The sequence below is a fragment of the Rhipicephalus sanguineus genome, chromosome 2 (assembly GCF_013339695.2).
Source record: "Rhipicephalus sanguineus isolate Rsan-2018 chromosome 2, BIME_Rsan_1.4, whole genome shotgun sequence".
Lineage (NCBI taxonomy): Eukaryota > Metazoa > Arthropoda > Arachnida > Ixodida > Ixodidae > Rhipicephalus > Rhipicephalus sanguineus.
Window position 1 is genome coordinate 37,994,600 of NC_051177.1, and position 26,750 is coordinate 38,021,349.

At 43.0% G+C, this 26,750-nt stretch overlaps 1 long non-coding RNA gene across 2 annotated transcripts; it reads right to left on the bottom strand.

Annotated features, from left to right (window-relative positions):
- Nucleotides 1-3,973: 3,973 nt before the first annotated feature.
- On the bottom strand, nt 3,974-19,714 carry LOC119382784 (uncharacterized). 2 transcript variants are annotated; one of them, XR_005181567.2, is made up of 6 exons: nt 18,963-19,714; nt 18,815-18,900; nt 14,110-14,274; nt 11,574-11,671; nt 6,163-6,283; nt 3,974-4,093 (listed from the first exon to the last, which is right to left on the bottom strand). It is a non-coding gene; the product is annotated as an uncharacterized LOC119382784 (long non-coding RNA). The 2 variants fall into 2 exon arrangements; XR_005181568.2 differs by lacking the exon at nt 18,815-18,900.
- Between the last annotated feature and the right edge of the window lie 7,036 nt (nt 19,715-26,750).

Genomic DNA, 26,750 nt, shown 5'->3' on the forward strand with positions numbered 1-26,750 from the left:
TGTCCATGAACGTTTGTAGCAACTACATATTCGTAGAACTGGGGACTACGACGTCTTCGGGACGAGAAAAAGAATAGAGGAACACAACTGCGCATGCGCCGTACACAAAACGCTGTTGGAAACTGGTTTCTCTCCGGCCCAGCAGCCCAAAATTTGTTAAATGTCGCGAGCTCATAAGCCACCTTGGGTCTCTGTTGCGGGCTGCGAAACTAATACGGTAGCCAACATAACCGCGCAAGTCGCAGCTATCCAAAGCCTGCATCACACAGTCCGAGCATGGATCGCCGTTACATTAATTGTGGTGACTGTAAAAACGTAGCTCCTTCGGTGCCAGCCCAACTGAGATCGGCAATTAGTAGAAGAGCAAAGCTGCTCTGTTACGAGTCATTTTCAGGAACTTACCGGTGTGTAAAATAGACTCGGTGTTTTGCGGTGCAGCGTTAAGAAAATTCCAGCTGTGCTATCGACTAGCACATAGCTTATAACGCCTTTGTTTGCCTTGCTTCATAAAGCAAACACAAGTCATAGGATTAAGAGCAATTAAATATATTACCGCCTATGAGAATCCATTGTTTCAATATAAATGCGGATATACTGCCGGTATACAATGTATTTGTGCGTTATAGTCATGAATTCAGTGGTGCACCACCAGCACCTAGTCACTGTGGAATGAACCATTCTTAACTGTATAAAAGAACAGATTTCTTGCTATCGCATTCATTGCTTCGCCCTTGCGGCGAAACTGTGACTTTTATTCTGTATCAATTAACCATGATGCCCGAAGATCAGCAATACAACGATTACTGAGTGGGCCCAGTTTGAAGGTTCGGTTCATTTAGTTCGATACGTATATCGCTGAATGAACCCCTCTACTTAAAAGTGTGTACTAGCGCAGAGAAGAAACACTTTAATCGCATCACATCCTGCTTCGGTTTATCCTTTCATGATGACGCAGGTTCTTGAAATTCATACTGCCGCTTAACAACTGGAAAAGTGGCTCGATAGATACTGGGTAACTGTTAGTTAATGACAATCAGTGAGTAAACACTACACGACGGCAATGAAACAAAGCAAGAGTTACTGATAAAAAGGATTTGCGAAGTACAGGTTGAAACTGAATACGAATGTTATGTGTTTCGATGCGTCGATGTAACGTTGAGTACATTATTTCACATATAAGTGTTCGGTTTGTTTGGCGAAGATAGCAGGTAATTAATAAACTCTACGGTATTTTCTACTGGTCGCGTAGAAATTGTTCTTTGCCGGTGAACGCTGCGTTGTTTTCGTCACGGGGCGACGCTCGGAAATTGGTGTCAGATGTGGGACGGCCGTACTGCAGGGTAGAACCCGCGTTGTAAGCGATGACAGCGGCCGAGTAGAACTCGTTGTCCGGGAGTACATTCCTGCAATAGGGACGAGGGTGATGGAGAAATCAGAAAGGAAGCGCAACATTAACGACGAAGCACGCGGTATTCGAAGGCAGTATTCGAAGAGCCAAAATGATGAGTTTGCATACTGTACCTACTTCCTTGCTTAAATAAATAAATAAAATAAATAAAGACAGCAAGTGATATACGGCAAAGTGTCAAATTTTATAGCGGCTTTTTTTTCTACTGCATTCTCGCTTTTACCGTGCGCATTTTTTTTAGCATGCAGATCCGTTATAACAGCAACATTTTTATGGCAGGAGCAACAAAAGACTGCTCAACGCACATATGAGTGTCAGTATAAGTTCATTATTTCATCACTGAGCACAGTGACTTTCTTGACGCAAAACTCGCTTTTTTTTCGTTTAATTGGGGTCGACAAATAAATGCAACATCGCTTTTCTGAAATGTTTCCTCTTGATGTGGCATTGGTACATTTTCTTTTTGTAAAGTTGAGGATATTACTGATTCTACAAAAGAAAAGAAAATTTTTTTCGAATCTTTGACACACGGGCTACCTAGCATCACTTGACGCAAACATTACTTTATATACAAAAACTATAAATGGACCGCTTTCTTCAGCATTACACAGAAATAGAGAAGTCAAGCGAGATAAGGAGGCCTCAGCGTTCTAACGAAGCCAGCCAAGACCTAAGACACTGTTTCACCTTTCAGTTTGTTGGCTTGATTAGTTTGTTGCCTAATGTTATATAGATTAATTGATTGTTTATTATTTTCCTTGTCCCCCTCAAGTTAACATCTAGCAAGCTTACATGCAACAGGCTGAAATCCTCAGCTTTCATTTAACTCTCTCTCAGGCTGCATCCGTACGGTGCGTGACAGTGATGCATAGGAAGGAGCTTTAGCTTGGGAACATGTATCAAAACGGAGCAGTAATTTTTCGCGGTTACCCACCGTGGTTGCTTAGCACGTAAGGTGTAGCACTGCTAAGCGTCGACGCAATATCACAAGATTCATTATGGTTAATATCTCCAGCGCTATCTGGTGCACGTATATGAGATGTCTGGACTGTCGAGTAGATCTCCGTAGTTTATTATACTAAGCGCTAGGTGATTCGCTGGCGCCTACACTGTTAAAAATTTTGCCCCTTGTTTACGTAAAAAGCTGAAGGTAAAAAGTTGCCGATCACTTTTCCGATTCTGAAATAGGGCGATTACCGTAAACGGAGTCTCCCTAGAAATGTTGTACGTATTGTCTCCTAGAAACATTGTACGTGATGCCTTCTTAGGAATGTTGTACGTATTGTCATTGTCTCCTACAAACATTGTACGTAATGTCTTCTCAGGAATGTTGTACGTATTGTCATTGTCTCCTACAAACATTGTACGTAATCTCTTCTTAGGAATGTTGTACGTATTGTCATTGTCTCCTACAAACATTGTACGTAATGTTTTTTTAGGAATGTTGTACGTATTGTCATTGTCTCCTAGAAACATTGTACGTAATGTCCTCTTAGGAATGTCGTACGTTATGTCTCGAAGAAACGTACGTTGTACGTGATGTCACCTTAGGATTGTCATACGTAATGTGTCCTGGAAATGTACATAATATCTCTGAAAATGTTGCATGTAATGACTTGGAAATTTCGCACTACTGAGGAATATGAAATGTGCCAAATAGCGCACTTTGTTGCTTTACAGTCACCAAAGTGCACAACTTGACACCACACTGTACTTAAAAAGTTGTAATAATGGGCGCTGTGTGGTGAAGAAAGTTTCGGTGCTTTACATGCACCTACAGCAATGGTTATCAACTGATGCAAGTGGCAGCTGCTACTTTGCTGCGAAGAAGTTGTTAGAGAGAGGAAAAACGCATTATGCAGTGATGGCGACGAAAACTTCCACTGGATGTTTAACACAACAGTCACAAAGAGATGCATGTACATATTGCCCCTGTTGAAACAAATGCCAGGCTACAAGTGTCTGCTACTTCAGTGAAAATTGATGTGTTCTGGCACCACATACAAATTAGTCGTATATAGTTTGGCTTTTTGAAGTCTAGGGTCTGACAACATCTCGCCTGGTCGGGATGAAACTTTGGTGAAAACATTGTTGGACGCCAGTCACAAAAAGTCTGGCAATCCCATGAACAGATATTGCTGTTCAACTTGAACAAGAAATTTGGCAGAGCAAATATAATGGCACTTGTAGCCTGATATATGTTTCAACAAGGGCAACATGTACATGCATGTCTTTTCTCATGACTTGCATTTAACATCCAGTGGAATTTTTTGTCATTATTACTGCTTAACCTGTGTATGCTCTCTCTAACAACTTCTTTGCTGCAAAGTAGAAGCTGCCACTGGCATCAGTCAATAATCACTGCGGTGGCTGCATGTAAAGCACCACAACCTTCTTCACCACAGAATACCCATTATTACAACTTTTTAAGTACAGTGTGGGGTCAACTTGTGTGCATTGGTGACTGCAAAGCAACAAAATGCACTATTTGGCACATATATTTCTCAGCAAATGCAGAATTCAGTGTTTCCCACAAAGTGTGAGACAGCACATAGCTGTGGCAGGAAGCATGCATACATACTACTTCTTGCCAAGTAAACAGTGAACATCCAGCTGCTCTGAACGCATAAAGATGGGGTTTATTCTGCGAAACTGTACGAGTATACTGTTCGCACTCTGGCTCATCTGAAAAGAGAAGAAACAAAATATATGAGGACACTTGAACCAAATGAAAGAAGGCAATCTGTGCCGAAACTGAATTTTGCATCTACCTTGCAAAAACAAACGAGCCACACAGCAGCAGGTGTTGAATTTTGATGCATCCACAGCCCGCCCAATCTCATAAAAAAAGAAAAGGGCATGTGTATCCTAAACCCCTGCATGATTGACTAAAAAAAATAGTGTTCACAGTAAAAAATCCAAAGTACTTCTGTGCAGACGACATTAAAGACATGAGGGGAGACGTTTAGTTCAATTGAAATGCTAGATTACCATGTTGAGATTAGACATGTGTAACTGTTCAAGCAAAGGGGGATCTTGAAAGCAAGAAAACAAAGCAAAAGTGAAAATCAGATTTTGCGCACCAGCTGTCGGACACGTGCAATGGCTGTGAACAGATTCGATCAGAGGCCGGCTGAGAAGGAGTGTCGTTTTTGTCAAAAATGCCAAATTAAAAGAGCTAAAGAGGAGATAAAACACGTTCTGTGACATTTAGCCTTTCTGCATAAAACGAGGCACATGCAACATGAAATAAGTAAATCAAAATGTACGCAATGAGCCACTCCAAAGGTGCACTTGTGAAACAAAGTTTCAGTTACCGCTCCCACATCACGCCAAGTAGTTTCAGGTGGACAGTGTTGCAAATCGTCCTTGCCTGTGGTGTTTTCACAAGTTAACTCGAAATGTAAAATGAGTGAGTGTCATAGGCGACATCAACAGCCCAAGGCATTCGCTCAAAGGCAGGCACATCGAGGCTGCCCAACTTTCTCTCACAGCTTAATGTGTTACACATTATTAAACACTTTCCAATTGGAGTTCATAAGTAACGCACGTCCCTGCTCGTCGGGATCCAGAAACTCAACACCTGACAATGGAATCAAGGTCGCAGATGCTCCTGTTTATCGTAATGGGGACGTAGCTTTGCTCTCCACTTGCTTATTCCTTGCATTGTTGCAGTATGCAGCAAAGCTAGCTACACAACCTCTCAGGTGCATTTTGCATTCTGTGGCACTGACGTTGACATTCTGTCCTGCTTCCAAGCAACAGTTTGTCTCGTTCACAGTAACTTGTATCAAACTGAGCACTCGATCAAAACGACCGCTAACAAAATAAACTACACCTCCTGCTTGTTCTCGCTCTCGACTTATTTCTGTTCCTGGCGACCCCGAGCTCGGATGCTTAGTAATGCAGCAAACGTGGAAAAGCACCTAGCAATTAACCGAGAATGAGGCAGCCTCTTACATTGCGGAAAGTATGCTGTTGCAGTAATGAGAGAAATTAATGAAGAGCGATTTGGTCAACATAAGCAGTTTTCTTTGCTAATACTGTCTGCCCTCCTGTATATTGTCTGGTTACATAGCCACAGCAAATAGCACCATGTATGTGCTTTCCTGCTGATGTCAATATGACAACCTGCAGTTTGCTGACATACACAGAGTCATTCATGAAAGAGGGTATGCGAGAGTGTGGCCGACGCACAGTGACAGCTGACTAGAATGCACAGTTTGCTGCATGGGAAAGCACGTCCGCTCAAGCTGTCGGCTACTGGGGGTCAAAATAACCAGGCATGGCCAAGAGGCGAACGCATGCCAGACCACCGCCTATAGCTGGTAGAAGAGCCTCTAGCTAACATAGGGCTCTTATGTTCCGTTTCACAAAGCAAAGCATCCCCTCATATTATGAGCAATAGACGGGGCGGCACTGGTGCCCCTTGTTTAGACAAAGAGATACGAGGAAGCATGCAAGCAAAAAAGAATTAAGAATAAGGAATGTAAATTCGACAACACAAGTCTGCAAATATTGTTAGTATATCTCAAAATTGCTTTCACTTATCATAAAAGTTGTCTTGTTCTGTGTAAAAACAAGTGCTTCAACATTCCTTCAATAAAAATATTTATGATGGATCTCCTCAGACTGACCATTCAGGCTTGTTAACCTACATATTCAGCACAACCTTATTGAATATCAGGCCCTACAAAATATAGCAGGGATTACAAGCTCATCAGCAAGTACCACAAGCAAAAAAGTTAACTTACATCTTCGGTGATTCAGCACAATCGTTGTATCAGTTTCAATATTTTGCTGTCTGCAGCTGTCCTTGACTTGCGTCCATTTCCACATCTGCTGCCTCTCATCGGGTTGATATTGAACATCTCCCTGGAAGGCACAAAAATGTGTCGCCTGGATATTCTGTTTGTTCCATAATACAGTTATGAAGTCATTATCACATTTGTTCCTGCTTTCGAAAGATCTCAAGGATGTTTTATTTATAAGGAACTTTTCAATCCTCTTAAGCTGCGATTAATACAGAGCCAATTGCCTTGTGGCTTCAGTGTTTTTTGGTTGACCCACAAGAATTCTTGAATAAAGTAAAATTTAACAATATGAATATTACGTCAAGGAATTCACCATGCAATTTTAAAATACAACAGTTCACTTGTGTGTACCGTTTACCTAGCTCTCATGTCTGTAGCTTTTACAACATTTACCCTTTGCAGTTGTCGTCGCTGCCATCAGCATGCACAGTGTGGTAACATATAAACATGAAAATTCAAAGTTAGCACAAAGTTTATTTCACATCAGGATTAGTAAATGCAGTCACGAAAGATACTTTTCTCTTTCTCAGTAATCTCGCAATTTTAATACTATTCAATGAATTGCCCTTGATATAACAGTACTGAACACTGTTCATTTCCAGGCATTGAATCTATCCATGTCATGCCTTTGTCTTACATGAACATAATATTTCTATGTCCCTTGTCTTGCTCTAAACAATTACATGTTACATTAATGTGCAACATAATCTGTTCATTCATGCCTGTGCACAGACATATACGATGTTCACATATGTACAAACATCTAACTGCCATGCGGGCATAAGTCAGAATGCACTTTACATTCTGTGGTACCTTTGAAGTACTTCTGAAACCAAATGACTCATTAAAATGTGACTGAAAAACAAAAAGGAAAGCACAGAACAAATGTCCAACTAAAACGAGAAATGTAGTGCCATGCTAACCCTAGCTATGGAATATAAAATGGCCTAAATGCTGTAATTACGCAGTAACTTCTAGGAATAATGTTTTTGCAGTATGCTAATGAAGACAATGGTGCTTAATGAATGCAAGCCCTGGTTTCCCTGACATCTTAAAAAAGCACACAAAATCATTTGTCAAATCTGAAGCACTACTTATGTGAGGCCCTTCAAAATAAAATTGATACCTCAGAGCAGAGAAAACTGAAGATGATCTCTCTTGCATTCACCCTTGACACTCATTTGTCACCAAGCCAACACTCCTTCGTCTTGCATATGCACAAAAGATCACACAGTGCATAGAGGCCCTTGGCAATAAGATCTGATGATACGGAGTATTTTTGTTTCACTGAATCTTATCAGTAATGTTAGCTTTTCAATTAATGTAGTTCATAATTACAACTAAAGTGAGGCTTTACTTGGCCACCTACAAAGCAAAGGACTCTCCAGAAAATTAACCTTTAACCCTTTGACACGCTATGTACACAATTGTGTGCACCACTTATTTTTGCCATTGGTAACGACTAGGGCTACTAGAGAGCAAGATACCTTGGAAGTAAGCAGTGCGAAAAGCAAGACAACGCACACAGGGAGGAATTACAAGAAGCGCTGATCAAGATACGTTGAACAAGATACGTTGAGCTTTGGATCAAATGAACCTGCTGCATAATAAATTTGTGTTCATTTAACTTCATTTTGCAGTGTACTGTTGTATATTATCAGTTTGCTGAAGGCACTACACTGTTCAACGAGTCGTTCGAAGTGCTCCTTCCTGCGAGCCATACCAAAAGTATAATTTTTCTTCACTCCAAATGAACATACACAAAAACAAATTTGCACTATATTTTTGGCGTAAGATTTCATTCTATTAATGTAAGAACGTAGCATGAATGACTTTACAATAGATAATTATTACAATTGAATTATAATTACTATAACACACATAAATTAATGCATTATGACATTATTTTTGTTGCAATAGAATATCGAGTGCCTTGAAATGATGTATCAATTTGACGCATTTACAGACAGTTTTTCATTGGTGGCGTCTCAAAGGTTTAGAGAACATGGAAATATTTCACCCTGTTTCTATACAACACAACAATACGAATAGAACCAATGCAGTGATAAAGTTGGCTAATGAACAAAAGTTATTTGCAGTCAAAATGTTATGAACAGCACATATTTAAGACTTGGCAACTACTGAAGCTTGCAATTATGCGCTACCAAGAACAAAAATCCACAGAAGTTCACATGCCCTTTTGCTTTAAACACTGTGCTTCACAGACGGAGGGAGCTTGCATTATGTTTAGTTCAGTAGAAAAGTTTTTGAAGTGCTTTATAAAGAATAGAGCTGCACGCTGAAAAGAAGTTAGTTGGACGGCTTGATGGGAAAAAACACTTTAACTTGTTTCATTCGTTCTGAGCATCCTACTTCACCAAGGAAGGTGTGAAAAATATGATAAAAAAAGAAAGCGAAAAAGGCATCTTAGTGACAGACAGTGACACAAGAAATCAGATTCTACTGAGACATTTTTTGCCCATCTTTGAGTGCCTGTTCCTCATGAAAGTGAGGTCGGCTGCAGCCATTAGCAAGACATAGCTTCAGGTATGCTTTTTCCCATTTCTCTTTACTAATGCAGCTATTGATATCATATATCCTTAGAAAAAATTGAAATGCACTATCAGCAACGTTGCTGTGTTCACGAGCTCATCGGAAGAGAAGCTGGTGTCATCCAAAGATGACAAGAAAGCGACAGGAATGGTTCAAGTGATCACAGGAGCAATTTGTAAGCAGCACAAAGCATGTGACTGGAAGTCTGAGATTTCCATTGTAGAGGCTGTAACGAAGCATAAAAGCCTTGGCTCTTTATTTGAGCCCAAGGTATAAATGGTGAGTGTCCTTCAGACGATATTTTTTTTTGGGTACATGTCACATCACGCTGATCCAACCGGCCACATTCTCTGTCACCCAGAACAGCACGGTGAAGTGTGCCCAACTGCACGACTGTTTGCAAAGAGCTGTGAAGGTGCAAGCTATGCTGCAGGCAAGTTGCAACATTGTGTGTTTGAACAATATCACAAGCACTTGCTATTACATACTCTTTCCTGCCTTGGTGTTCCTCACATATAGTGCCATAAGTTTCTCAGTTGGATGAGTAAAATAGCGCACACTTAGACAGGGACAGAGTAAGCAACATGACACAAGCGCTAACAACAATTGTTTATTTGAAATAGCAGAGGAAGTCTTATGTAAAGAAACAGGTGAAGTGAGTGCGCGTGTCACGCAGGCATGACTGCAAGCCATCTGAAATCGGTACAAAGGAATACAAGTTCCTTTTCGGGCAAACTAATATAAGGCATTCTAACACATCGTGTGCCTAACCACTGAGTCATTTCGGCTTCAATCATCTCATGGACTAACTTTTTACTTTTGACAATCACATGAACTTTATCGAATTCCTGCTGACATCCACATGTCGCACTGCATAGCTAGAAGACCGTCCTTGTGCTTTTCTTGATTGCCACGGTGCTCTCTGAAATTATCATTAAGGTAGAATATCTCACTTGAAAAGGATCATTACACTGCAGCAGATTTAGTATTTCTAGCAAGGAGCTAGAAATAGATTTTTGCCATGCTGCTTTCTCAGATATAACACGCAGAGGGCATTCACTTTTGTGTTTTTGCGCTAAAGAACAGGTCGCTTACTGGCATAGGTCGGCAAACTCACTCATGAGTCGACTCACTCAGACTCAGATCGAGCTGTGAGTCTGAGTATGAGTGAGTCCGGGTGAGTAATAATTTCGTGAGTTTGAGTCCGAGTGAGTCCGGGTGAGAAAATTTTCAGTGAGTCTGAGTCCGAGTGAGTCCGGTTGAGGAAAATTTTCGTGAGTCTGAGTCCGAGTGAGCTCCAAGGGCAAAATATATTTTATGAGTGAGTGTGAGTGAGCTCCACACCTTTCTGCCGACCACTCGTTCTATCTGCACCTCTTCAGCAATATTATCAGCCTTATGTCAGCTCACGTTTATAGTCCCGTTGACTCACGCATACTTCAAAGCCCTAGAGTTCATACGCCAGCTCAATATTTATTGATCAGAGGCGTGAGTTACAGAGGTGGGGGGTGCCATGACCTGCCCCCGAAAACTCTTTCACAGGAAGTTCTTGATAAAAATATTTCGTCTGAGTAATCCCTTTAAATAAAAATTTCCTTACTGTATTGCAACCACGGATAACTCATATTTGAAGGTACGTACGACATCAAAAGGCGCCAAGTAGAGCACCAATTATGCGATATTGGAGTGAAAAAGCATTGACATCATAGTCGATAAACCAATTACGCTAACAGACTCATGAGTCAACTCTCTCAGACTCACTCAGACTCAGACAAAGCCGTGAGTCTGAGTCTGAGTGAGTCCGAGTGAGTAATAATTTCGTGAGTTTGAGTCCGAGTGAGTCCGGCTGAAAAAATTTTCAGTGAGTCTGAGTCCGAGTGAGTCCAGTTGAGGAAAAATTTCGCGAGTCTGAGTCCGAGTGAGCTCTAAGGGCAAAATATATTTCATGAGTGAGTCTGAGTGAGCTCCACATTTTTTGCCGACCTATGCTTACTGGAAGCTGGTTATCCGAGAATCAACAGGTAGCAGTGGTCGAAATTTTACTTCACGAATTATCTGCCCGCACCATAGAGTGCATTGTTGTGTAGCGCTTTACATGCATGATATTGTGCATAATCTCAAGAAGATTGCTGGTCGCGTTGATGTATCTGTTGTGTTTAGTGCCCCTCAAAAACCTTTCAGCCTTTGCAATAGTAGTGTTCCTAGGAAGGAGCTACTAGCGACATGCTCAAAGAAACATAGATGTACGTTTGTTAGATGCATTGATCATGCTGCGTATCGGATCCCACTGCATTATGGAAAGTTCTACATCAGCCAGTCCGCTAGATGCCTTAACGATCGTTTGAGAGAACACCGTTGCAATGTACAAAAGCACAAAAACGGTCACCTAGCTATGCAACTGTAGCACGTGTGAATGTCAGCCTGAATTTGATGAAGTTGACGTGATTGTGAACAGTAAAGAAAATGCAGTCCGTGAGATAATAGAAGGCAAAATGATTGAGAAGTTAGGCACACGGTGTGTTAGCATGCCTTTTGTTAGCTTGCCCGTAAAGGAGCTACCGATCCTTTGTGCCGATTTCAGATCGTTTGCAGTCATGCCTGTGTAACATGCGCACTCACCTCACACATTTCTGTACACAAGTCTTTCTCTGCTATTTCAAATATTCATCTGTTGATAGCGCTTGTGTCGTGCTGCTTACTCTGTCTAAGTGTGTGCTATTTTACTCGCATTACGTACCAACAAGCCCAAGCTACTCTTCTCGAACTGCCCATTTGTAGAGAAGGAAACCAATGCCTACCACTTAATATGGGCTTGTCCAGACCAGAGGAAGAACGCTCCCATCTTTCACAGCAAGCTGTCCACTGCTTCAGTTCCTTGAACAGTCAGTCGTCTATGCTGGGTACATGCATTACAGATGCCACAAAACATTCCATAACCTGCACACAATAGAGGCCTTACAGTACACAAGTAGTACATATAAAACATGATGGCTTAACACAGGTATCTGTTGATACACCAAAACTGTCCATGAATGATGAGCTTAGGATGCATTAAGAGCAAATATTAGTGGAGTAATAGATTTTTGCAGACAATTTTAATTATGCGTTACATGTCAAGCTTTCCCACACTGGCGTACTAAAATAGTATGAAGAATACAGTTTGCCGAATAAGCAACTTGCACAGAAAACTCCATCAGCACTATCATCACAATATTAAATAGATCAGTGTATGCTCTATGTACACAATGTATGGTAACGAGCCACCCTTATTGTACGACATCATGAATGTGAAGATTTCAAGATAGCTGAAGACTTAGTAGAAGTGTAAGAGCACCAGAGGTTACAGCAAAGATTGAGCACTGTGTTGGCTTTTCTGTCTCCTCTGCTGCTCTTGCATGGTTTTAAATCTTGGGTATGTTTTGCCAACAAGCCCAGTTTTGAACTCTTCAAAAAAAAACCTTGTTGCACTAAAGTCAATTCATATGCAGGGCTCGTGCTGTGCTCTACAAGTGTCTGTTCAACTCAATGAGCCCTTAGTTCACTATGTTTCTTTTGTCCTTTCATAGCTATAGGGTCTCGTCCCGGTAGACTTGATGGCTTCAGGTAGCATGCAAGGGTTCATTGGCCAGCTGCCAGCTCGTAAAGAGTTCTACAAGACGCCAGGATGGCCAAAAGTAGCACTAGCATGTACTGTTGGGATTACACACTGAGGTGCTCAATGGGATGGATGGGACAATGACCACTGTTGCAGCTCCATTGGAGCATCAGACGCACTATCCAAAGGTTACAGATTCGGTCCCTGGCAGGAGCAAGTGTCTCTTTTGTTGACTTTAATTCCTTTCAATTTATGTAAAAATTACCTAAAAAAACTAAAATAATCTCCCCTATGCCTTCCTTGGCTTCATTGTCTGTCTGCATTAGTAGGTTGTGTCTAACAAGAAAAAGTAGCCCTTGATCCAGTGCCCTTGTTTCGTCTGTTCAATTTCGTAGTGCTTGGCACGCCACAAAATCAGTATAACCACACTGTCCAGAATTCTGTGATCAGAAAACATGTAAACATATCAGAAATGACATTCTTCAATTTATAACTGCATAAACTAAAGCAGCACTGTCATCCCTTTCCCTGATTGATACATCTTGGTTTTTTATACTGCAAATAAGACCCCACTTCTGGCTTCATGCTTCTTTAGCAAAGTACAAAGGAAAGCGAAAACTACGGTACCACAAGATCAAGTAATGTTCTTGATACACCATCACATCCCAAGCCACTTGTGATAAGTTTTTGCAATGATGCTACTCTACTATTAAATAAATTGGTATTAGAGAGAACATGTTTAGTTCATCAAACAAATATATGTAATGGCAGGACTAATAATCGACATGTTTCTTCCCAGGCAAACACAGCAACAAGCAGAGCATACGCTACCTTAATAAGCTTAGTTGAACTGACACACACGTCTGTCAATTATAATTTATACAGACATGCTGTACTACTTCCAATTAAGCTTGCAGTTACATGCACACTTACTGTTACTACCAGCACATATGATTCAGTCAAATGCATTGCCGTCTTGTAAGTTTTCTGCAGAACTAAATCAATGTTCTCAAACATATGGCCCGTATATCTCTAGCCAGCGGCCCAGCCTGCATATGGCTGTCCTTGTCCGATATTTCCTTTCATTTATTTAATATATACGCTCCTGAGCAACTCTGGCGAGACTGATCTAAGCATTTTTTCGTAAGGCATCCCATGTGGTTACAATACACTTAAACATAACGGTGAAATGAAAAATCGATACTTCACTATCGGCGTATTGATTTCGGTCCTTCTATAGACTATTTTACTGATGGTTTTTGGTGCCCACGTATTGGGCTGTTAACTTTGCTGTTTTGTATCTTGAACTAAACAAACAGTGCTACAGTACAACGTGTGCGTATGAAAACGGTTGGGTTGGTGCATTCGACGTTATGTGACCTTGTTAAATCACGTCGCTATATAAAAAATTAAAAAAAACTGATTTAACAGCATTTGTGGCCGTGCCCATGTGTCTTATGTAAAACCGTCTATGTATCAGTGTCGATATGTTTCTCAAAACCTGACATCAAATCTCCTTTAGAAATGACAAATATAGTTAAACACGCTATCGGAGAGTAGATGAAGAAAACGAGAACGAGGCTGCACTTGCTTGCGAGCGGCTCGGTGAACTGTTTTTCGCTCCGAGCTGTACATCTGCATTCATTTTACATTCTGTAAATAAACGCGTTCAATCATCACAATTGTGGTGCAGGTGCAGGGTATACTTTTGTGAAAAGCCGTACGTCCAGCGACCTCACCTCCGTCGGCCACGCCGGCTTTCCAGGTGGTAGAGATGAAAGGCGAGGCCGGTGAGATGATGACCAAGGCCGACGCGTGGTAGGCAGATCAAGCTGCGCACAGGCGGGTCACTCCGATGTTCGGCCGGTAGGCGTGCCGCTCGGAAGTTGGGTTCGTGGGCCATTCTGTAAATAAACGCGTTCCATCGTCAACAATATGGTATATGGGAAAGGCCGTCTTTGAAATGGCAACGTTAGTTGACAATTTTTTTCATGCCTCTCCCCCTCCCCATCTTTTCCCCTCTCAGTTTTTCACTGTCCCCGCGCTTGCGGGAGACTAAAAAATTTCGCGACTGCGGCCCTGCGGCTGAAGCGAGTTCGAGACCCCTGAAATAAGTGCTACGCGCCCCAACCTGTATTAATAGTAGTATGTTTTATATTGTTTACTATTTTCAGTGTATATTACCAAGTTTGTTCATATAACTGTCTCAAAACCCCCTATGTAATGCCCAAATGGGCCTATAGGGTATATGAATAAAAAAATGAAAAAAAAAAACCTTGCGCAGCCAGGTTGAAATCCTCACCATAGAAGAATTATGCTATTGGTCATGGATTGATCAAGCGCAGCACAGTAGGGTGATTCCACGAGAGATCGAACATGCCTGTCCGGTCGCAATTTTTGCTTTGCCTGGGTTTTTTATATGTTATGTGGGCACGTTCGAAGTGCACGGAACCGAAAATTTTATTTCCAAGAAACGCTCCCAGTGCACCAAAAAATTATTTGAAGGTGGCGGCGCGGGCCTCCTGTTTTTGCTCACTGCAATGTTTTCGGATTTCACGGCCGAATTTAGCGCGAACTATAAATGATGTGTCGAAAATTTTTTTTGCTGGTTTTAATACGCATTACTGTGAATTACATCCATGCTTTTTTTATGCTGTTCCTCAAAAAGAAGAAAATGTGAAAAAATGGCAAACACGGCCAAAATCAAAAAAGGGTCCTAAGTTTGAGGCGCCTTGGCGCCTTTGCTATTACAAACAGAAACTTGAAAACAATGTCAAATATAGAAAAGAGCATTTGCAACATTTATACGGAAAATAATTTTCCTACAGGCAGCGCAAAAAAAGAAAAATATAGTTAAAAGAGCGAGTTTTTTCAAAAAAGTACATTTTCAAAAAATAAAATTAAAAAGACTCCGGTCTCAATTTTGATGAGAATTTTTTATCGAAGAGCGCTTATGTCAGTGAACACACGGTTTTAATATCATATGTCCTCATTTGCTTTGTTTACGAGATATATCTGGCCAAAATGACCCTTGCTGTGTGTGCTCACTTCAGTGCGACTGATGGTTGTTATTAGCTTGCATTGTGCGTAAATCTCAGTTTTAATTATTCTGCTGCAGCAAAACCTTGCTGTGGTGGCTTTTCGTCAAGAAAAATGTTTTCTCAGATTTTATTTGTGTCTAGCGTGTGCAAAAGTGGGCTGCTGCCGCCCTCTAAATGGCTAACGTGTAAACAGTTTGCAGCCTACAACCTCGCCTAGAATCATCAGAGGAAAGATGGGCGCGCCTGTTCAAGATATCAATCGCTTCTTCTTCCTGAAGAAATGCCTGGTCTACCTCATCGCGGTTAGATGTAGACAGGTTTTCCTTGAGGAGCGTAAAGCAATGCAAGCAGACTTCGCAGGTGTCGCGAAGATCCTCAGCCTATGACAGTAGCTTCTGGAGGTAGGCAACAACGAAAAGAGCAGAGAAAGAAAATTTGCGCAACGAAAATTTTCCTCAGCAATCTTCTTTTTGTGAACGCGTAAATAATCGGCCCAGAATAATATTACCTAGCCATGGGCCGCGGGCATCGCGTGTAGTGAACAGCTAGACCTAGAGCAAGTCGAAGCGTTTATACTGAACGGCGCCGCACAAATTATCTCACATCTGCACAGCTGTCATGAATGCGTTTCCAGAACTGCTCACGGTTTAACATTTTATGACTAAGGGTGTCTAAGCGCTTTGGGCTGTAATAATTAATTTGTAGGGCACACTCATTGTCAAAACTAAGGGTAATGTCCGTCTGGCGCCACCAATGACCTCTGCTGTCCTCGACGTGGGAAAGCACTTAAGTAAAGTAGCAACAAAACATCATCAATTGGGCAGCTTCGGCCACTCATGGCTTAATCATGCCGCACCGCACGTTTTGGCTGTTGAAACGTTGAGGTAAAGGTCGAGATGATAGAGGAAGACGTTATCTGCGACGCCGAAAACATGTGACAGCGGGAAGTGAAATAAACGGCTCGGAAATGATTGAGCTAACTTTTTACAAAAGTTGTTTAGGCACAGTGTGCGTCGAATGGGGAAGATGGTTAGAGCGTACAATGCACGTAATGGAAGGGAAGCAAGCAGGCAGTGAGAAAACAACTGCAATACAGCGCGCCTGCTGATTGTGGCATTTAGTTACAGATTAAGTTGGCCTTCGCTGCATAGAGATGCTTTATTCTGTGTGCAAGGACAGTTTTGACAAAGTGACCTAAACCATGTGTTCGCGGTGTCTCGCGTTCTTCTGATTAGCGAATACAGGCAGGGTAAGTTGAGGTTATAAGCTGCAAACTGCGTACGCGTTAGGCTTTTAGAGAGCGGCAGCAGCCCACCCCCGCATACGCTAGACACAATTAAAGTTTGAGAATACATTTTTCTTGACGACAAGACACCAGAGCAAAGTTTTACTGCAGGAAAATAATTAGAACTAGATTTACGTGCGATGCACTGAAGTGAGCGCACACAGCAAGAGTAATTTTGGCCCGTTAAATCTCATGAACAAGGAAAATGAGGACGTACATATTAACATGGTGTTTTCACTGACATAAGCGCTCTTCGATAAAAAATGTCATCAAAATTAAGGCCTGAGTTCTTTTATCTTTTGAAAATGTACTTTTTTGAAAAAAACTCGCTTCTTTAACTATTTTCTTCTTATTTTGCGCTGCCTTTCGGAAAACGATCTGCCGCATAAATGTTGCAAAGGCTCCTTCAAATACTTGACACTTTTTTGAAGTTTCTGTGTGAAATAGGAAAGGCGCCAAGGTGCATCAAACTTAGCAAAGCTTTGTTGATTTGGACCGGGTTTGCCACTTTTTTTCACATTTTTTTTTCCTTTTGAGGACGGCATAAAAAAGCATGGACACAGTAATGCATATTAAAACCAACAAAAAAATTTTCAACACATTATTTATAGTTCGCGTTAATTCGGCCGTGAAATCCGAAAACATTGCAGTGAACAAAAACAGGAGGTCCACGCCGCGACCTTCAAATATTTTTTTGGCACGCTGGGAGCGTTTCTTGGAAATAAAATTTTCAGTTCCGTGCACTTTGAATGTGCCCACATAACATATAAAAAACCCAGGCAAAACAAAAATATCGACCGGACAGGCATGTTCGATCGCTCGTGGAATCACCCTTTAGAAGGCGGCAGCAGCCCACTTTCGCACACGCTAGAAGCAAATAAAATCTGAGAACACATTTTTCTTGACGAAAAGCCACCAGAGCAAGATTTTGCTGCAGTAGAATAATTAAAACTGAGATTTACGCACAATGCAAGCTGATAACAACCATCAGTCGCACTGAAGTGAGCACACACTGCAAGGGTCATTTTGCCAGTTATATCTCGTAAACAAAGCAAATGAGGACATATGATATTAAAACCGTGTGTTCACTGACATAAGCACTCTTCGATAAAAAATTGTCGTCAAGATTGAGACCGGAGTTTTTTTATTTTATTTTTTGAAAATGTACTTTTTTGAAAAAACTCGCTTCTTTAACTATTTCTTTCTTTTTTTGCGCTGCTTGTAGGAAAATGATCTTCCGTATAAATGTTGCAAAGGCTCTTTTCTATATTTGACATTGTTTTCAAATTTCTGTTTGTAATAGCAAAGGCGCCAAGGCGCCTCAAACTTAGGACCCTTTTTTGATTTCGGCCGTGTTTGCCATTTTTTCACATTTTCTTCTTTTTGAGGACAGCATAAAAAAAGCATGGATGTAATTCACAGTAATGCGTATTAAAACCAGCAAAAAAATTTTTGGACACATCATTTATAGTTCGCGCTAAATTCGGCCGTGAAATCCGAAAACATCACAGTGAGCAAAAGCAAGAGGCCCGAGCCGCCACCTTCAAATATTTTTTTGGCGCGCTGGGAGCGTTTCATGGAAATGAAATTTTCGGTTCCGTGCACTTTGAATGTGCCCACATAACATATTAAAAACCCAGGCAAAACAAAAATTGCGACCGGACAGGCATGTTCGATCTCTCGTGGAATCACCCAGTAGATGGTGACGCAATCAGCGATACATACGCTTCTGAGCAGCTTGACAAGCGTTTTGTGTCTATCTGCGTCCCCGTCTACTGCATTGTAGTTGATTTGCACGTTAGTTCATTATTACCGATGCATTTTATTCACAGAAAATGTACGAGGCGACCAGTGCGTTTAAAAGCAGGCGAATTTTTATGGCGGCAGGCGATTGAACAATCGGTTCAAGCGATGACCTCGCGATATTAACATTTGGGGTTTTACGTGCCAAAACCACGATATGATTATGAGACACGCCGTAGCGGAGGGGCTCCGGAAATTTTGGGGATCTGGTTTTCTTTAACGCGCACTGACATCGCACAGCACCAGGCTTAAATGACACAAATAGAGCAACTACTAGAAGTGTATAACAAAACATCACAGAAAAGCAGATACTACCTGTAGCAGAATCCATACTTGCCTATCAGACAACTTTTCTCGTACATCATCACTGCTGTGTGAACACGCCACCCGGGCTTCCTTACCTGCATGAATGTCATCACACAATAAGATCACATAGTTACGCAATTTGGCGAGTTGAACTCACCTAGGCATCCGCTGAGGCGCACGCTTGTGCTTTACAGTCGCCGTCGTCGTCAGACAAGGCACTGGGCGGTGGACTGTCTGAGTAGATGCACTCGATTGAACCACGCAATAACCGTGAGTAATCAAGAAACGTGGAAAGCACGCCGATCACGCAGCGCTGAGCGCGCAGACAAAGCGACGAGCACGTTGAGGCTACGACGACACACCACAGAACACCAACACAAAATCTTGACACACCTTTGGCCGCCCATTCCATCCCACACGCGATACACTTCCAGTCGACGACTGACAACGATGATTGGCACACATAATATCAATAAACACCGCAAATATACAAGCGCGGAACGAACTTATCACGGCACCACCTTCGATTCCCCACGCCGGTACATTTTTTTTCTATCGCGCTGAACGTGGTCCCGCACGCGTGGTTTTGGTTTGAAGGGATTGGCTCTCGCGCGGCGGGTGATTTGAATTTAGTGCGTTATATCTCTAATTATTAACTGACAGCAATGATGACCCCGCGTGATATCAACAAACATTATAAGTATACAAGCACGGAGCAATTTTGTTGTGGTAGGATCTGTTTTGTCGAAAATTGTTTTTTTTTTTTGTGTGTGGTCCCGCACGCACGTCTTTGGCTTGACGTGATTGGCTCGAGCGAGGCGGGTGATTTGAACTGAGTTACGGAGTGCACACTCCTCCTTGCGTTTTCTGTTCTCGCTGTGTTCTCGCTCTTCCCCCCTTCTTTATCCTACTCTTCCGGTACCTTGTTGAGGCGTGCGCCGTGCTCCCGACCGGGCTGCAGAAATTAGGCGCCTTTTCCTCTTCAAACGACTACCACCACCACCTTGTTGACCTTGTCCGCCTGCCCTGTGCGACGCTTCAGGACGCGCTGCATCTCGCAGGCTGTGAGGATCGTCGCCGCTCTGCCCTCGCTACGTTACTCTGCTTCCTTCATGACGCGAGCCTAGTCTAGCGGCTTTGAAACGCGCCAAGAACACACTCGCACATGCACACAAAACGTCCTGTGTGACTCGCGCACTGCACTTCTTCGTCTTGCAGGCGTGTTATGCTCTGCTCGATTTTTTCGGCGGCGCCGATCTGTTTACGCGCCTTTGAGGCCCGTATTTAGCTGTCTCCTGACAGTTTGTTTACACTCCTGCGGCGCTGACTTCTCCCGCGACCGTGCGCCCGTCACGAGATGCTGCTGGCATCCTTCTCTCCCCTGCCGACCTGCTTGACTACTCCTCGCCTTGGGGGCGGCCCGCGCCGCGGGTTTCTGCTGCCGAGGGACACGCGAGCAGAGTGCGACCATATTCCTCTTTTTTTCCCCTTCACCCTCCTACCTCTCTCTTTCATGCCCCTACCCTTGTCGGCCTGTCCTGTGCGACGCTTCAGGACGCGCTGCATCTCGCAGGCTGTGACGATCGCCGCCGCTCTGCCCTCGCTCTACCCTCGCTACTGCTACGTTACTCTGCTTCCTTCATGACGCGAGCCTAGTCTAGCGGCTTTGAAACGCACCAAGAACACACTCATACATGCGCACGAAACGGTCCGTTATCGGAAGGATCATAAATAGCGATGGAAAAGAACAAAAAGCACACCAGTACAGGCTCATCGCGAAGCGTCATTCGCTAACCCCACTTTTTTAAATGCGAAGCATTTCTTAGCGACTTCTGCGATTTTGAGCGTATCATCTATCTATCTATCTATCTATATCTATCTATCTATCTATCTATCTATCTATCTATCTATCTATCTATCTATCTATCTATCTATCTATCTATCTATCTATCTATCTATCTATCTATCTATCTATCTATCTATCTATCTATCTATCTATCTATCTATCTATCTATCTATCTATCTATCTATCTATCTATCTATCTATCTATCTATCTATCCGCCTACGACTTTGTGCTCTCCTGGCCGTTTCGTTAATCGGATGTATACCAAAATTGGTGCGGCATAACATGACCTTATTACGAACACAAATGACAGGTCATAGCATGAAAATCATGACATGCATGTCATGAACAGCATGATTTACATTCCACGGCCTTGGGGCTCTTGCGGCCGTACCGTTATTTTCATATATACCAAAATTGGTATGGCGTGACAAGAGTCCATGACAAACATAATGACAGGTCCTGACATGCAACTCATGACCCGCATGTCATGTGCAGCATGATTTACGTGACATGGTCTCGGGGCGCTCGCGGCCGTTTAAATGAATGGATATATACGAAAACTGGTATGAGGAGACATTTCTGTATGACAAACATAACTGACACGTGGTAACATGAAAATCATGACATGCATGCATGTACGACATTGTTTACATGCCACGCTCATGGCGCACTCGCGGCCGTTTCGCTAAATTGATATACACCAAACTTAGTGTTGTGCGATGTGACTGTATAAGGGACATGAATAACAGGTGGTAACATGAAAACCATGACATACATGTCATGTATGTCATGATTTACATGCCATACTCATGGCGCACTCGTGGCCGTTTCGCTAGACTGATATACACCAAAATTGGTAGTGCGCGACACGACTGTATGGCGAACGTAAATGAGAGGTGGCAACATGAAAATCATGACATGCAAGTCATGTACGACATGATTTACATACCACGCTCATGGTGCGCTCGCGGTTGTTTCGCTAGATTGATATACACCAAAATTGGCATTGCGCGATGTGACTGTCTGAAGAACATGGAATAATAGTTGGTACCATGAAAATCATGACATGTATGTGATGATTTACATGCCATGCTCACATGCATTCGCGGCCGCTTCGCTAGCTTGATATACACCAAAATTGGTATTGCGTGACGCGACTGTATGACGAACGTAAATGAGAGGTGGTAGCATGAAAGTTATGACATGCGTGGCATGTACGACATGGTTTACATGCCATGCTCATGGCGCACTCGTGGCCGTTTCGCTAGACTGATATACACCAAAACTGGTATTGCGCGACGCGACTGTATGACGAACGTAAATGAGAGGTGGTAACATGAAAATAATGACACGCATGACATGTACGACATGATTGACATGTCTTGCTCATGGCGCCCTCGTGGCCTTTTCGCTAGATTGATATGCACCAAAACTGGTATTGCGCGACGCGACTGCATGACGAACGTAAATGAGAGGTGGTGACATGAAAGTCATGACACGCATGGTATGATTTACATGCCAAGCTCATGGCGCACTCGTGGCCGTTTCGCTAGACTGATATACACCAAAACTGGTATTACTCGACGCGACTGCATGACGAACGTAAATGAGAGGTGGTAACATGAAAATCATGACATGCAAGTCATGTACGACATGATTTACATACCAAGCTCATGGTGCCCTCGCGGTCGTTTCGCTAGATTGATATACACCAAAATTGGTGTATATCATACAGGCGACGCGCCTGTATGACGAACATGAATGACGGGTGGTAGCATGAAAGCCATGATATGCATGTCATGTATGTTATGATTTATATGTCACGCTCATGGTGCATTCGCGGCCGTTTCGCTAGCTTGTCATACACCAAAATCGGTATTGCCTGATGTGACTGTTGCTGATGATGATGATGTGACTGTATGAAGAACCTAAGTGACAGGTGGTAACATGAAAACCTCACTCAACTTCACTTCGTTTTCTCACCCACACATGGCTATGCTATATATACATGGCTGTGCTATACATGGCTTCGCCTATACGTGACGCCAAGTGACATGAGACGACGACAGCATACGATGACGACAGCCCTGGCCTCTAAAGCGCTCTGCACTTTAAAAATTACAACATCTCCCGCTAAAGGGGACCATGAGGCGATGCGAAGCCGGAGCACTTGCACGATCGCGTTCCGTTGGCGTTCGTTGGGCATGCTACCGACCTCGCGTCGGGGAACCCGAAGAGGAACTCTACGCGCGTCGTGTCTTCCCTCTAGCCTGGCCGTTAATTCTCTCAGGGCCAGCGGTGAACGCGGTCGTCAGGCGCGAGAGGAGGGGGGGGGGAGCGAAGGAGAGGAGGGAGAGGGGGAAGAGACGCGCATGCGCTCATCGCGGCGTTGCGCAGGAGAGGGGTGCACCATCTCCCGCTAAAGGGGGCCATGAGGCGATGCGAAGCAGCGTTTCGGCATGTCGAGCCCGCGTTTCAGAGGGGGAGTGGACAGAGGGAGGAGAGAGGGGGAAAGGGAGAGTGGGGACGAGGTCTGTGGAGAGGATTTGCGCATGCGCAGTAAGGGTGGTCACGCCGAAAATTTTGGGTGCGAAGCGAATTCGAATATTGAAGTGTGAGTGCGAATCGAATCGAATATTTTTCGAATAATTCTCGAATATTTCTAGAATGTTTTTCGAAAACTTCGAAGCGAAATTGCAGAAAAAAAAGTTAAGAGAGGATTCCTAAGCATATTCTTATGAGATAGCAACATGAAAGTGTTTCTTTTCACGGAAGCACTGGCGGGGTGGTGTTTCACAGTTGTCTTATCAAGAATGAGGCAATGTAGAGGCCGAATTGTATTTATGTACATGGTTTGGTGCAACCAAAGTGTTGCCGATAACACTTTACACGTGATAGGTGAAGATGCCGTTTCCTCAGCCTCTCCTCCTCTTTCTGTGGAACTTCTGTGGAAGCCCAACTGATGAGGCGGACAAGTTCCAAATCTGCCTCCTAGACGTCTATATTATAAGAACATCTGAAATTTTGGATGCTAAAAACTTCGGCTTCCAATTTTTCACATTTCCTGCCCAAATTTCAGGTCCAAAACAGCATTAATTGAGCCCCCACCTCTGCCACATTTTTCTTCTCCATGTTGGAACCAGCGTTTTCTTGAGTTAATGCATTTGCGACCGTAACGGAGCTTGAATGGGAGCTTTGCCGCAATACCGAGGTGTGATGAGGTGAAGCATATTAAAAAATCTTGGGACCACTTCCAATCGGACGTTGACTGCTTCTTGGCAAAGTTCGACCGTAACGGAGCTTGAAACGCAGCTTTGCCGCAATACCGGGGTGTAATGAGGTGAAGCTAACTAAAAAGCTAGGGACCACTTTCAATCGGACGTTGCCTTTTGGCAAAGTTCGACCGTAACGGAGCTTGAAAGGCAGCTTTGCCACGATACGAGTGTGTAATGTGGTGAAGCATTTCAAAAATTTGAAGGGGTCACTTTCAATCGGGTGTTGACTGTATTTGTTTTTGGGAAGTTCGAATAGTTCGAATAGTAAAATTCCAGTGCGAATCGAATCAAATAGCAAACACTATTCGAAAAATATTCGAAATTTCGAATATTCGCACACCCCTAATATATATATATATATATATATATATATATATATATATATATATATATATATATATATATATAACACGTTCCCCGTGCTTTCCGCCAAAGCACCTTGCCTAAAAAAGTAGCCTGGTAACGACGAGGGTTCTTTGGTTGGAAAATAACTCGAAAGGAAGCCACAACATTAATTAGAACTTAATTAGAACACTAATTAGAAATGGAAGCCAACTTTTACGACTTTTAAGTGGCACATTATACAAGGAGACTCTTTCCGTATTTGAAAAAAACTGACACATGTCTGTTGGCATTTAGGTAAGTTATTGCCGTGTTTGAATAAAAGGGCAGGCATCCTTAAATTTTACGAAGATTTTGTTCGTAGATTCTAAGGAAATTTCTTTCAGTGTACCTGCGGAAGATGTTGGTCCTGTACAGGATGAGCGTGCCGGTCCAGCCGACGAAGAAGGCCACCACTGCACCGAACAGTACGACGCACGGAATCGGCAGAGGCGTTGCACGGGCGAAGCTGTCCGACCTGCTGGAAGGAGCTGTCTCCTCCACGATTACCAATGGTCGCATTTCTGCCGCCATCAACGTGTTCTTCTTCGTTTTCTTCTTCCAGGGAGAACCAAGAACACGGTCATGTTATACAGCATTGCAGTCAGTGCCGACTGAAAACAATAACTTTGCAGTGTTTCACAAGAAGATTTTCAAAACGAAAACCAGTCCTTACACGTGGTTGCATTCCTGCCGTCATCGTGTTCTTCTTCGTCTTCTTTTTCAGTGAGAAGCAAGGCAAGGTCTCGTCATACTGCTACATCGCATTCAGTGATGACTGGAAACAGCAACTGTGCAATGTTTCACAGGAAGACTTTAAAAAAAGAAGAATTAATCCTTACACGTTGTTGTCAAACGTATCCAGATAGAGGCGGTAGGGAAAAAAAAAATGCAAAAAGGTTAGACATGGCTGACCATACGCCCTCGCCTATGGCCCTTGAAGTATAGCAGCCAGCCATCGTCTCCGGCCTCTCACCTCGAGCCTGATCTCGTTTCCAGCAGCCGCATGAGCAGTGTCCAATGAAGATATCGCTCTATTCGAAGGGAGGCGGTGAGTGCGGCCCCGTTACCCCGTGCCTCTCCATAAATCAAGCTGTCAGACCATCTTCTCGCACCCTCCACCTGATCTTGTTACGCACATCTCCATCGCTTCCCTGCCTTCGGCACTCTTTGTCCACAAGATACCTGTGATAATGTGATAGGCCTGTGTAGTGTTTTTACGACATTCCTGCACTTTGTTTTTAGTTGCCTCTATTTATCGCTCCGTACCACCCATTACTCAACGCTCCTAATAATATCTGCGATAGAGTGTTAATGCGGGCTCGTTGGTACATGCTGAACTTCGGAAAAACAGCGTTAAGACGGGACAGCGCGTCGTCTTGTCGCTTCTTCCTATGCCCCGTCTTAGCGCTCTTTTTCCGAAGTTTTATATCTACGGGTTTACGTTTTTACGGGCCAAAACCACGATATGGTTATGAGACACGCCGTAGTGAAAAGCTCCGGAGGTTTCGACCATCTGGTGTTCTTTAACGTGCACTTACATCGCACAGTACACGGGTCTCTAGCAATTCGCCTACATCGAAATGTGACCGCCGCGGCCGGGTTCGAGCCAGCGACTTTCGGGTCAGCAGCCGAGCACCATTGTACCACCGAGGCGGACAGTTCGTAGAAACGAACGTACGTAATAAAAGCAATACGATAACCAGACTGGGGAGAGAGAGAGAGAGAGAGCTCTTTCTTGAAATACAGAATTCTGACACCTACGTGCTAATCTATGTAGGGAAGAGGACTGAGGACCGAAGGGCCCTGGCTAGACTGAGAATTTCGTAATATACTAGCTACATGTCCTTAACGCTTTATGGAAGGAGGGGCTCTGAACTGATGGTTTATGCTTTTCTGTTTACCATATGCGTTAAATTACATTGAATGTGATCCTGAAGAAGCGAAAAGCTCTTTCCTGATTCGTGTGAAAAATCGGAATAAAGAAAATGAGGAAGACAGAGGGAGAGAGAGAGATAGAACCAGAAGAGACACAAGGCCGTTTCAGTGTGCTTTTATCCAGCTTTGTTTATTTATTTATTTATTTTGAGATAATGCTCGCGAGTTATCGAAGAATAGGAATTTTGCAGCTTATTTTACAATTGCGAATCACTGCCGAGAAATAACAAGTGGGAAAGGAAAACCCAGGCTGCCTTGAACTCGTGTATTGCATAGTGCGTACCGGCGCCTACATCTTCCGAGATTTCTTCGAATTACACCGGATTACACTTTCAATTTCCAGATGTGCTGGTTGTGCAGAACGAACTTTTGTTAATACTGGGAGGACAAAAGAGCGGGCACAGTGCCGGCCATTCGACAATGTCCCGCAGTTCAAAAGATTCTTTAGCATAATCCTCGCGTCGTATGTTACTTTTTTTGTTCATAAAGAAGAAAACGAGAGGA